This window comes from Castor canadensis, chromosome 14 (assembly GCF_047511655.1).
Source record: "Castor canadensis chromosome 14, mCasCan1.hap1v2, whole genome shotgun sequence".
Taxonomy (NCBI): domain Eukaryota; kingdom Metazoa; phylum Chordata; class Mammalia; order Rodentia; family Castoridae; genus Castor; species Castor canadensis.
Window position 1 is genome coordinate 19,666,025 of NC_133399.1, and position 14,223 is coordinate 19,680,247.

A 14,223-nucleotide genomic window follows, 5' to 3' on the forward strand; every position below is an offset into this window, starting at 1 on the left:
CCCATAAATGATGGCTTCAAAGGAGTATTGGCAGGGAATACTGGCTGGACTTTTTAATAATGGAAAGTCACTCAAACCCAGTATTTGAAACACTTCAAATGTCCGCCATCCCTCTACACTTACTTAATTTTCTGCCTCCTTAACTTTGAGACATGAATACAATCCAATTTTACTAGCATGATGTTTTTTAATCATTTACATGTGTACATACAATAAATATTATTTATATTTACCCCTTCTACCACTCTCCCTTATCCCCTCTCCATTTCTTAGAACAATTCAGCCAATTTCATTGTTCTATTTTCATACATGAACATAAATTAAATCTACCATATTTGCCCTCCTTCAGCCTTTCTTATGCACTCCCCCATCCTGCTGGTACCCACCTCCAGATATGACCTTTTTACCTTCCTCAGCTTAATGTCTTTAAATGTATATTGACAGTTTAAGGGATTTCACTTTGGCATTTCAGATATGTATATATCATACTTTAATCAGATTAACTCCGCCCATTATTTATTCTTTCTCTATTGCCTTGCTCACCTATTATTCAACAGTCTACAGTGCATTATGTTATTATCTTCATACACAGATACAATGTTTCAGTTGTTTTCATTTTCTAACATTCCTTTTCATCTTCCTCTCAGAATCACTAATATATTCTTTCCGTATATTTACTTATGCATAAATATATACACACATATACATATAAACAGATGTATATATATATATATATAAGATCATCTATAGATTTATATGTACTCATCAAAGCTTGAATGGTTTCTCTTAAATGTTTTGATACAGGTTTTCACTATGCAGCCCAGGATAGCTTTGATCTTGCAGTCCTCCTTCTTAAGCCTTCTGAGTGTTTGAACTATAGGTGTGCCTGTCTCAAGTGGTACCACTTTAGGTATTCCTTTGGGCCTGTAGTCTATTCAATTGTACTTTTGTATTAGCCAGTTCATTTTGTGCCCTACTGAGTATAACAGACATTTCTCATTTTAGCACATTAAATATTAATTATGAATTAAGTACACCAAGCAAACAAGAATAACAATCTCCCTGGTATTTTCTAAGTTGGAAGGGCTTTCAGGTCACCTGCAGTAAAGTTTCTCAGCTGTCATTCTCTGTGAAACTTTTCTGCTAAAGGCTCTTGGACTTACCTATATGGGTCCTCAGACAGGAAGATTTTTGCAGAAATCAACCCTACATGATTGAGGATAGAATATAATTCTTCCCTAGACAAAACACCAGGAAACAGCATAACTCTGGTTTCCCAGAGAGAATTAGAACTACAAATGCAACCACTGCATCCTGTCCAGCCTGTGGTTGCACACTGAGTGACAACAGCAGAAAAGACATTTACAGCTCCATATAACTACTCGTTAGCTGTGTTTTCCTTGTTATTACTGCTGTGATTGCCACATTTCCCTGTTGGGCAGTGGTCTGGGAAGAAAAACATCCTGCTGATTCTCTTTTCCCTGATCATCAGGTTAGAAGTTAAGTCCATTCACATTTTATTACATTTTCTCCATAAATTCTCCTGACTTCCAAAGGGACATCACTACTGACTTCTACCTGGCATTTAAAAAGTCCCTTAGGTTTCCAATGCAGAAGTTCTGCTTGGTGGAGGAGGCACATCTAATATATTCAGAAACTTGAACTTATATCTTTATGTCTGAAGGAATTGGTGGAGACCAGGTATGCTGTCAAACATCCTAGGCTGCACAGAATAGAGCCCACTGAGCAGGATGATCTGCTCCTGAATTTTATTAGGTACTACTGAGGTTGAGAAACTCAAAACTAAGTACAGTCTGCATTTTTCATAAATATATCTGTGCCCAGAAGGTCTTCTTCAAGAATTGGTACTTCACTTCATTTTCAACAAAATTAGGGCAGATGTTTGCTACTTACCTCAATATGCCAATCCAAATCAATGTGACAGCAGTTTAAGTTTGAACTCAGTCTGATGGGTTTGAAATAGAATTTTGTTTCTTTCATTTACTATTACTGGGTTATGAAAAATATTCAAAAGCCTCTCATCATTTTGATTTGATAATTATTTTACATCCCAAATTTAATATAGTCATCACCATTTCAAAAGATATGTATAGATTATTATTTTTCTGTTCACACATGGGAAGATATTTTTGCTATAAGCTTAAATTTTTGTATCTAGTTAAATTAAAAATTACTTCTGAGAGCTTTTTTAGTCTTTGTTAAGGTGGCATGCCTATAGGTAGATTTTTATGTGATTTCTACGTGTTTCTCTAAATTCTAATGTTTGTTTTTATATGAAGATCTTTAATTCCACTGGTTTTTCATAACTGTGTGTGATAGGGAAACAATTTCATTTCCCTTCAGATAGGTAGTTGTATAGGTCATCTTTATTTAAAAATGCAGTTGTGTTTAGTGCTGGTAACTCACTCCTGTAATCCTAGATGCTCATGAAGCAGAGATCTGGAGGATCATGGCTCAAAGCCAGCCTGGGCAAATAGTCATGGGACCCTATCTCAGAGTTACTAACACGCACAAAAAACAGGGCAGGTGAAGTGGGTCAAGTGGCAGAGTACCTGCCTAGCAAGTGTCACATCCTGTTTTCAAACATTAGTACTGGCAAACAATATTTGAAATGGAGATAAAGTATCCCTAATTGAAAATCAAAAATCCAGGGTTTGGAGTATGACTCAAGTGGTAGAGTTGCTCATTTAGCAAACACAAGGCCCTGAACTCAACCCACAGCACCAACAAAAAACCTACAAAAATCCAAAATCCAAAATGCTCCAAATCTGGATTCCTTTAAGACAAAACTGATGCCACAAATGGAAATTTCTACATTTGACCTCATGTGACAAGTCAAGTTAGGGTGCAGACACATTAAATATATGGTGGAAAACAACCTTCAGGGTATGGTTAAATGTTGTATATGAAACAAAAGTGAATATAGTTTTTAGAGTTAGGTTCCTACCCCCAAGAAATTAGGCCTATTCAAATGTATCAAAATATAAAAAATGCAAAATGAAACAATTTGAGTGTCAAGAAGTATGGATAATCAACATCTACTATTTTTCACAACTAAATTTTCATGTAATATTATCACATATTAAACAAATATATGCACTCTGATTTAATGCCTGTTACATAAACAAATAAGTGAGTATCTGTTGGTAGTCACCTCTTCTCCCCTCCAGTCACCCTACCCCTCCTCCCCCATTTCCAGGCTGAACGTATTCTGCCCTTATTCTCTGATTTCATAGGAGAGAAAATATAAAAAACAGTAATAAAGGTGTAGCTTTTTTCTAGTTTGACATAAAGATAACTGTACAGAGAGACTTCTAGTGGTGCTTCCTCGCACATGTGTATTGCAACCCACATTGGTTCATCTTTACCAGACCTCTTCACTACTTCCTAGTCCCCTTCCCATAGTGGCCTCTGCCAGATTAAGATTTCTATGTTCACTCTTCTACAGTGATCACATCAACCACATTCAAGCTTTAGGTTGCCATCTCTTTCCCTGTTCCTGCCATGCACATACTGCTCTTAGTGTGTGACCCGTGTCTAATAATATTACTGCATTTATTTTCAGACTCTAATTCACATATGAAGGAGAACATGAGATTTTTGGCATTCTGAGCCTGCTAACTTTGTTTGAGACGATGTTCTCCAGTTCCATCCACTTCTTTGAGAATGGCAAATATTCATTCTTGTGACTGAATAAAATTCCATCATGTATGAATACCCTATAGTCTTAATCCATTCATCTGTAGTGGGGCACCTTGGCTGTTTCCATAGCTTGGCTATTGTGAATAGTTGTGCAGTTAACATGGGTGTGCAGGTGTTTTTGTAATAACCTTAGTCACATTCCTTTAAGTATATCCTTTGGAGTGGTATTGCTGGATCACATGGCAGATACATGTTTAGTTTTTTAAGAAGCCTCCCTATTGTTTTGCATAGTGGTTGTACTAGCTTACTTTCCCACCAGCTGTGTATAAGGGTTTCCTTTTTCCTTCATCCTCAGCAATATTTGTTGTTGCTGGTGTTTTTGATGATAGCTATTCTAACAGGAATGAGGTGTAATCTTAGTGTGGTTTTGATTTGCATTTCATTTATAGCAAAGGATGGTGAACATTTTTTCATGTATTTTTGGCCATTTGGACTTCCATGGAAAAAGTTCTATTTACTTCAGTTGGCCAATTTATTGGTTCCTTGATTTTTGGAGTTTAAGTTTTTGAGCTTCCTTTGTATTCTGATTATCAGTCCTTTGATATTTAGCTAGCAAATATTTTCTCCCACTCTGTGGGTGGTCTCTTCAATTTAGAAACCCTTTCTTTTGTTGTGCAGAAGCTTTTTAATTTCATGTAGATTCATTTGTCCATCCATTCTCTTTGTTACTTGTCCACTTGAGTTCTAGAGAATAAGTCAATACCTGTACCTATTCCTTCCAGAATATTCCCTGCTATTTTTGTACTAACTTCAAGGTTTTGGGTATGGTATTAAGGTCCTTAATCCCCGTTGAGTTGATACTAGTGCAGCATGATAGACAAGGATCTAGTGTCAGTTTTCTGCAGGTAGATAACCACTTTTCCTAGCAGTATTTGTTAGAGGCTGTTTTTCTCCATTGAATGTTTTTGGAGCCTTTGTCAAAATTAAAGCAGGCATATTTGTGTGGATTCATATCTGGGTTCTCTATTCTGTTCCACTGGTCTTCAGATCTGTTTTGTGCTGGTACCAGGTTGTTTTTATTTCTATGGCTCTGTAGTAGTGTCTGAAATCAGGTTTTGTGATACCCCCAGCATTGCTCTTAATCCTCTGTATTGCCTTGGCTATTTGTGGTATTTTGTGTTTCCAAAAGAACTTTAGGGTAGATTGTTAAATCTTTGGTGAATGTCATGAATTTTGATGGGAATTACATTAAACATGCAGATTGCTTTTGGTAGTATAATCATTTTTATTATGGTGATTCTGCCAATCTGTGAGCCCTGGCAATCTTTCCACCATCTGTAGTTTTCTTTGATATCTTTCTACAGTGGTTTGCAGTTCTCTTTGCAGAGGTAATATACAATCTGTGGTAAGTTTATTCTTAGGTATTTGATCTTTTTTGATGATATTATAAATGGAATTGTTTACCTATATTCTTTCTCAATTTTGTCATAGTTGGTGTAGAGAAAGCCTTCTAATTTTGTAAGTGATTTTGTATCCTGCTACATTGCTGAAGCTGTTTAAGGTGTCTAGTATTTTTGGGTGGAGTTCTTTGAGTCTTTGAGGAAAATATCATGTCATCTGCAAATAGGGATATTTTGGCTATTTGTTTACCTATTTGTATTGTATTTATTTCTTCTTGCCTTTTTGCTCTGGCTAGGAATTCCAGGACTATGTTGTATAGGAGTGGGAAGAGTGGACATCTTTGTTCAGACCTAATGGGAAATAGATTCAGATTTTTCCCCATTAAGTATGATATTGGCTGTAGGCTTGTAATACATAGAATTTACAATGTTGAGGTGTATTCATTCTATTCCTGGTTTTCTTAGACCTTTTTTTTTTTACTTTAGTCAATATGAAGTTTTATTAACACACATTTGTCAAAGTCTGTACAAACCAAAACATTCCTTTGTTTTAAAATGTCCATTATTACAAACATACAAAGAAACAAAAGGTGTTACCAAAAGTTAGGTACTCAATTTCATGGTAAAATGGTGTCATGATTTTTAAAAATCAACATTTCAAGACTGATGTTTCATTTTTCCCTTTTAGGAACTTATGGAAAGTTAGAAAATGTGTGGGTCTGCTTTATATTAAATGCCAAGACCTTAAAAAAAAGATTTAGTATAAAACTAAGAATATGCTTTTATATCATCATACTACATGTATCAGAATTGCTCAGTCTTTAAAATTAAAAAAAAAATTGACGGTCATTTTTTCACCATCTTTCCCTATAGCCAATGCAAATAAATGCATCTGAAAAATATTACCCTGACATTTATTATCTTTACCTAAAAGTTTCTCATTCAAAAAATTACAAAAGCTATTTAGCACTGTGGTTTCCCTTGCTTAAAAGGGAAAATTACATTCCCTACCAGGGTGATATGAAAGCAACATGGTCCACTGTATCTCTTATCTGCAGGAAGCCACCCATGTCCACATCTCTTTCTGATTATGTGCGTGGCTCCACTATGAGAACACTATCACAAATTACAGAACCTTTGCTATTAAGAAGTCACTTCTGTTACAATTTTGGGACACTGAGGTACAAATGTCATCTGCTCTCATGATTATAAATTACCTCTAACTGCACTGGGCAGTTGGCTTTGTTGTTTCATGGCACATACCACACATCCCTAATTCCTTTCACAAACATTACATAGAGAACCTGAGAGTATGGCTAGAAATGCAAATCTATCCCCATTTCTGAAGAAATAAATCCATGTGCCAATTGGGTCAATGACGGAAGACAGGGCACATACAACTCTGGTTGAGGCTACATTGCTTCTGAGAAGCACTTGTTTTCAATATATTTCCATTAAAAACAAGGAACGTCTAGGCAGGGACAAATGAGGAGTAGGAAGAAGGTACAGTGTTACTTCTCCCAATCAGACTCACAGTCCATACTTCAGTAGTTCATACTGAACCTCATAATGCTCTATAATTCAAATATTATCCCATTTTGAATATGCTCATGAAAAAATGTTTTCTGACAGTAACCTGGTGTAACAACTGATAAAAGCAAGTAAAGGGTATTTTTTTAAAAAAGAAATGGCAGTGTTAAAATTTAAAATAGGTCACATTAAAGAAGAAGGAAAGGAGTGGGGAAGGGAAGTGTCCAGTATAACCTGGACAACCTTTCTTTCTGCCCTTACTTAAAAAGACAGACTGTTTAAATCTTTGCAACCTCCTTAAGTATCTCCTTAAATGCTCTTCCAAGAAATCTTCCAAAAGGCACTTAACTCCACACTTACATGTCAAATATTTTACCTTAGCAATCAGTTTTTAAGACTCTAAGGTAACAAGAAAAAAAAGATTTGATTCTTTTACTAAAAGCTAGAGAACAGGACTGGATTTTTTTTAAGAGGCATCACTTTTACAAGAACTAGCTAAGCTACCTTTATTCCTTTATCAAGAAAAAGTTTCTTTTTTTAAAAAAATAAATAAAACTCTGGTTATACATAGTACAAAGTTTATACATAATATACCTGGAAAAAAACCCAAGAGTATACCCTGAAGCAAAAGGTTTATTGGCGAGAGAAAGCCTCTCTCATTGTACCAAGTCTTAAAGGTGGCAGTTTTCAAAGTTCAGAGGGTGGCAGTGATATACAATTAATGCCAAACTACTTGCTCATGGATGGCAGGATGCAATGATGGACAGAAAACATTCTGCACATGACACTGAGCAGTGACCACCACAAAAAAAAAAAAAGAATAGTATCAAAATAAAGAGAGATAGAGAGAGAGAGGGAGGGAGGGAGGGACAGACAGAGGTAGGAAGGAGAGGAAGAGAAGGAAGAGAGGAAAGGAGCAGTATGAGAGAAAGAGCCTGAAACCCCAAATGCTCAAGCATGCAGTCAAAACACAAAACAAACAAGATGTTTCCATTCAGCCCACTACAATCACACAAAGAAGGATAACTGCAATAAAATAGAGATTTCTTAAAGCTTGCAATTCCCAGAGAACAGCCAGGTCTCCAACCCTAACCCAGGACAGCTCCATCTGCTGGTGCTGGGGGCCTCTTGTGGTCTTGTCATGGAGAGGTTATAGCTCCTGACTTCTCCGACTTCTTGCTCTTAGACAAGGCAGCTGCCTGCTTCAGGAGCTCTCGGTTTTTGGCCTGTAATTGTTCTGTGACTTCTTTATGGGTCTTCTCCATTTGGTTCATTTTGGCCCTCATCTGAGATTCCTGGTATTGAAAATCAGCCTTCAACTCTGTAATCTTTTTCTCTTTCTCTAAGATCATTTGATCTTTCTGATGCAACATCTTCTTCAAAGTAGCCACCTCTTCCTTCAGCTGGGCAATGATGACAAAGTGATCAGTGCCTGGTGAGTCCAGAGCCAGGTCTGGGGAAAAGCTGTCTCCATTAGTTGTGATTGATTCAAACTTGGATTTTTTCTTTGGGATTTCATTTTGAATTGAAGATGTAGAAAGTGTTTTCTGGCTGTTGTAATGACTGCCACTACTCAGGCGGCTATACTACTCCTTCTCCTGATGGCTGGCACGAGAAGAACTGCTCAGGTGTTTCCTCTGCTCTTTAGTGTTTTGAAGGACACGTTTGTATGACAGTGTGCACAGCCAGCACAACAATTTCCCATCTACCTTCTTCCTGTCATCTTTCCTGTCAAACGCACACTGCTGCTTGCACTGTTCACAGGAATATGGTGGTCCATACTTCTTCTCTGAATTTGTGCAGCGCTGGCATTTATTGCCAATAAATGCTGCAATTATGTTGCAATACTGACAAGGTTTGGGCGTTCCATACAACTGCACATTCTGAGCACATTTCTTGCATATTGTATTGGTTTTACTCTCCTGCTGGTATTCAGTTCTGCAGTAGGTGCACTTCACAACAGGGTGTGCAATCCGACATTCCTTGCACAGCTGCTGCCCCTGAGATAGCGCCTCGAAGGGGAAGCGCTGGTGGCACTTGGTGCAGGCGTAGAGCGCCGCCATGTCCAGCCCCGCCAGTGATCACCGCCCCGCCGACCCAGTCCGCCGATTTATCTGACAGTCTGAGGCACAACCTGGCGGCGGCGGCGGCGGCAGGCAACGAGCTCTTTCTTAGACCTTTTATAATGAAGTGGTGTTGAATTTTATTGACTTTTTCTGCATCTATTGAGGTGATCAAGAGTTTCTGTCTTTGCTTCTGTTTATGTGCTACATTACGTTTTTTTTTTGATTTGCAAATGTTGGACCACCCTGTGCATCCCTGAGATGAAGCCAACTTGATCATGATGAATGATTATTTTGCTATTTCATGAGATTTGATTTCCCATTATTTTATTGAGGACATTTACATCAATGTCCATTAAGGAGATTGGCCTGTAGATCCTTTTGATCTGTTGTTGCTTTTATTGTTATGAAGTGTCTTTCTTTGTCTTGTTTGACCAATATAATTTTGAAGTCTACTTTACCTGATGTAAATATTGCTACTCCTGCCTACCTTGGGGGACCATGGGTTTCTTCAATCTTCCAGCCTTTCAGCATTAGACAGTGTTTATTTCTTTCAATTAGATGTGTCTCTTATAAACAACAGATTGTCAGATATTTCTTTTTAATCCAGCTACCCAAATGGTGACTTTTGAAGGAGGAGTTGATTCCATTGACATTCAGTGTTAACATTGATTGGGATTTGGTGCTTCTTGTCATTTAATTGTTTTTATTGAATACATGCTACTCTCCCATTTCTTGTCATCTCCTGTGATTTAAAGTTCCTGTCCTATCTTGGTTTTGTTTGGTTTCTTCTATTGTTTGCAGAATTCCCTGTAGTGGTGCCTTGGTGGTCATATTGTGGTTTTGTTTCTGTTTATTGTGGAAGATTTTTATTGATTGTAAATTTTGAATGATAGTTTTCTGGGTAGAGTATTCTAGTGCTGAAAGTATTTCATTCAGTTCCTGAAAGACCTCACTCCATGCCCTTCTTGCTTTTAAGGATTCTGTTAAATCTGCTGTTATTTTGATGGTTTACCTTTATACTTTGTTTTTCTCTCTTACAGCCTTCGATATTCTTTCTCTGTACTCTGTGCTTATTTTAATAACAATTTGCATGGGGAGGTTCTAATTTGTTCATGTCTATTTGGTGTTCTGGAGGCTTCTTGTACCTGAATGGGCAAGGTTTTCTTGAGATTTGGGAATTTTTAAAAATTTTATTAATGTATCACTTATCCCTTCAGCTTGCAGCTCTTCTCCACATTCAATGCCCATGATTTTCATGTTTGGCCTTTTGATGGCATTGCTGATTCCTTACATATTCCTTTCACAGCTTTTGGTTTGTTTGACTAAGGTTTCTTCTGATGTTTCTTTAATTTCCTTTTATCTTTGGACTCTGAGATTCTGTCTTCCACTTGTCCTTCCTTCTGTTTATATGGTATATTACACTTATGAATTTACATATGTTGAACCATCCTTGTGTCGGTAGAATAAAACTGACTTTGTTGTTGTGTATGATGTTTAGAAATGTTGTTGAATTCTGTTTGCCAGTATTTCATTGAGAATCTTTGCATCTATATTCATTAAAGACATTGGTCTATAATTCACTTTTCTGTTTATGTTTTTATTTTGTAATGAGTGTAATACTGTCTCCATAGAATGAATTTTGTAGGGTTCCTTCTCTTTACAGTTCCTGGAAAAGTTTGATGAGTATTGGTGCAGTTATTCTATAAACATTTGGTAAAATTAAGCTGTGAATCTATTAGGTTCTGGATCCTTCTGAGTAGGGAGATCCTTTATTACTGCTTCAATTTCATTGTATATGGTAGGATTACTTAGGTGTTTAATATATTTTGGCTCAATTTTGATTAGCTATATGCATGTAGGGTTTTACTCTTATTTGACCCAGAGAGACTACATATACTTGGGTCTGTTAATGAATGTGTTCATTTTCGCCACTAACCACTTGTACTATAAAGACATACATAAACTATAAAATGCTATGAAACACTTGTAAAATGGGAATTTTATTTGTCATGGTCAAAGTTAACTAAGATTTGTTGATTTATTCATTACATGTTAAGAAAGAGGTTCATTATCAAATATTGTACTGTCATGAAACTCTTGTTTAGTTTTCTCTGTTAAAATGAATCTCCTTTTAGATCATTGGCTTGCTCTTATTATGCAACAATTAAATATTTTTCTCTAAAAAATAAAATTTACCCAACCATGTTTCAACTAGTCAGGAAGAAATTGAGTTTTCGGTGAGGTGAGTTGTGAGGTGAATGAATGCATTTTTTTTCTTGAATTTGTAACATCTACCATATTTGCACTAGTTTTCATATTTATTATAAGGGCAGATGGACAAACATAATAATGTTCTCTATCAATCTATGTATCTACCTAGCTTTCTATATCTATATATCTATGTATATGAATAGGTATATAAGATTATATGAGTATTTATGTGGTCATGTACCTTTTAGGTCTCGTTTCCACAAATGAGATAAAACATGTTACTTTTTTCCTTCTGAGCCTGGATTACTTCACTTACCATGAGTTTCCCCAATTACCTGCCAACAACATAATTTCATTTTCTTTATGCTTGAGTAATACTCCATTAGGTATATATACCACATTTTCTTAATGCATTCATCAGTCATCGATATTTGGGTTGCTTCCAAAACTTTGCTATTGTGAATAGTGCTGTAATAAACGTGGGCGTGCAAGTCATACCCTGACTTACATTGCTTTAGGTTTCTGCCCTGGAGTAGTACTGCTAGATTGTAAAGTAGGTCTGTTTTTCATTTTTTGGTGAATCTCCATACTGCTTTTCATAGCAGCCTGAGGAAAAAAGATATCAAGAGATCTTTGAAATAGAGGATATAAAAGTTGTCATTAGTATTGGCTAAAAAATGCTCTGTTGAGCACAAGACTGGAACCCTCAGAACAAGAAATTACTATATTTTGATCTTATGTTCTTTTTATTTAATTAGCAGTTTGTAAGAATTCTGTTTCCTCTCATATCAAAGTAAATGTCAGTTGTTACTTTCTCAAAGTTCTCTTAAAAATAAATAGGTTGACTTAAGCATATAATTCTATTTACATGGGAGGTGAAGATCAGTATTGTGGTTCAAGACCAGTCCAGGGAAAATGTTCTTAAGTCCCCATCACAAACAATGGTTGGATGGAATAGAATACACCAGTCATCATAGCTATGTTACACAAAAAGGATTATGGTGCTACAGGCCACTTTAGGCTCCAGTTGAATCATATTTCATAAGTAAACAATGCAAAATGGGCCTTTGGAGAGTCTGAATTGGTAGAAAACCTACATAGTAAGTGTGAGACCATAAGTTCAGCCCTCCAGTACTGCCAATAATCAGTCACAGGTTGGAATATCAGAAATTGCCAATGTGCGAAGTGTACATCATAAGTGTTTCTTCCCAGCTGCCTTATATCACACTGAGTTAGGTTTCTTTATTGATACGGAAGGTCATAGTCACATGTCACACTCCTCCTAAGGAAAAAAAAACAAACTTGGGTGCTAAGGCTCTTTATGTAATTTTTAGCTAGACAAGATTCTGACAGCACAACTTGGCATAGTGAGTCCATCATTCCTGCAAGCATCAGTATTTCAACTGCTTCTCTTCATAATGTAGGTTTTATCAGACAGTAGTGTGCATAATTGATCATTGGCTTTTCCTCTTACCACAAGGATTATATTTTCTTATTCAGCTGGGTGTCCACAGACCAATGTAAAATCTGGTTATCAAATAGGTAACTGCAAGTGAAGTCTAAGTGTAAGGATGTTTTTAAATGAGAGATAAATTCATTTGATCTTAGAATGTGGACCTTAAATAGGATGAGATGTATGCCTACATTAAATGTTTAATAACTTTGGGAGATATTCATTTTGCATACTTTAAATATATGCATTTTGGAATGTAAGGTTGTGTTTTAGTGTAAGAGGTTATACTCATGGGTGATTTCTTCACCTGTTTTTTTACTGTATTATTGAATCATCTTTTTGGTTCCACAGGAAAACTTCCCATGGAACTGCGGCTCCCTCTTTTGCTCTAAATTAAATATTCATTTTTCTAAATGAGATCATATCCATTAATGTGGCAGTGGATGTACAACACCAATATAATCAGTAGATATCATCCAGGTCACAGATCATTTCAATCATCATGATCAAAGAATTTAAAGGAAGCTCAAAAATCTACTCACAAAGTATCAGCAATCCAATGAAAAAATGCACAAATAAACTGAATGGAAATGTTCAAAATGAGGAAGTCCAAAGAACAGAAAATCATGAAGAAATCCTCAATGTCCATGGGCATCATGGAAATGCAAATCAAAACCACGTTAAGATTCCACCACACTCCTGTATGAAAGTCTACCTTCAAAAACACACAACAAATGTTGGTGGGTATGTGGTGAAAATGGAATTTTCGTAACACTGCTGGTGGGGATGTAAACTAGTACAAGCACTATGGAAAATGATATGAAGTCTCCTCAAAAAATAAACAATGAACTAACATATGATCAGGTAATACCACTCATAGGTATATATCCAAAAGTAGGTAAGTCAAGATTCTATAAAAGCACTAGAATGCCTATATTTATTTCAGCATTATTCACAATTGGCAAGCAATGGAAACAGCCTAGATGCCCTAGAACTGATTAATGAGTTGAGAAAATATGATAGATAGATGATATATAATGGAATTTTACCCATTTGTAAAACAGAATGAATTTTTTTCTTATGCAGGTAAATGATGGAACTGAGGAATATCATGTTAAGTGAAGTTAGCCAGATCCAGAAAGACAAATGTTGCATGGTTACATTCACGTGTGGAATATAGATCATAAATATTAGAGGAGAGGAGTCTAAGGGAGGAAGGAAAGGAGAAGTGAATGAAGAAGAGAGTGAATAATGCTGAAATGCATTACAACTCTATAGTAATAAGACATAATGAAACTCATTTAAAATTGTTGGACTCTAGAGTATTTGGGAAAATGGAAGGAAAAGTAAAAGTGGGGTTAAACTGATTAAAGCACAATATATTTTCAAGTAAAATGCCCAGGAAAAATCCACTGTAAAATGAACACACACTTAAATGTTGAAGAACAATAATCTAAAACAGCTCATGTTAAGGGGAAGGTACAACTGGGAGGATTCAATACATTTATGAATATGGAACATTTAAAGCTGTTGAAGTCAAAGAGGAGGGATGGGAAAGAGTGACAAAAATGTAGCAAATTAACAAAACTGATACATTGTATGACTGTGGAAATAGCACACAAAGGCACTATACAACTCATATACTAATAAAAATAAATTAAGTTAAAAAGAGAAAATCACTAGTACCAATGCCACTTAAATTATTACACAATTTTGAAACTGGGAAATACTATGAAACTGGTCAGACAAAGTCAATATTAGAACAATTACCAAGATTAACATAGATGTGAAAATTATCAATAAAATATTTGCAAACCAAATTCAAGAATACATTACAATTGTCCTAAACTATGATGAAGTTGGTTCATTCCAGGAATGCAAGGATGGTTAAACCTATGTA

General features: G+C 36.0%; 1 protein-coding gene and 1 pseudogene across 7 annotated transcripts in view; one reads left to right on the forward strand and one right to left on the reverse strand.

Moving 5' to 3' along the window:
• Positions 1 to 14,223, forward strand: part of LOC109680403 (uncharacterized) — a 451,924-nt gene that overhangs the window by 234,271 nt on the left and 203,430 nt on the right. The window lies entirely within an intron of this gene.
• On the reverse strand, positions 7,405 to 8,752 carry LOC109678741 (protein FAM76A pseudogene; annotated as a pseudogene).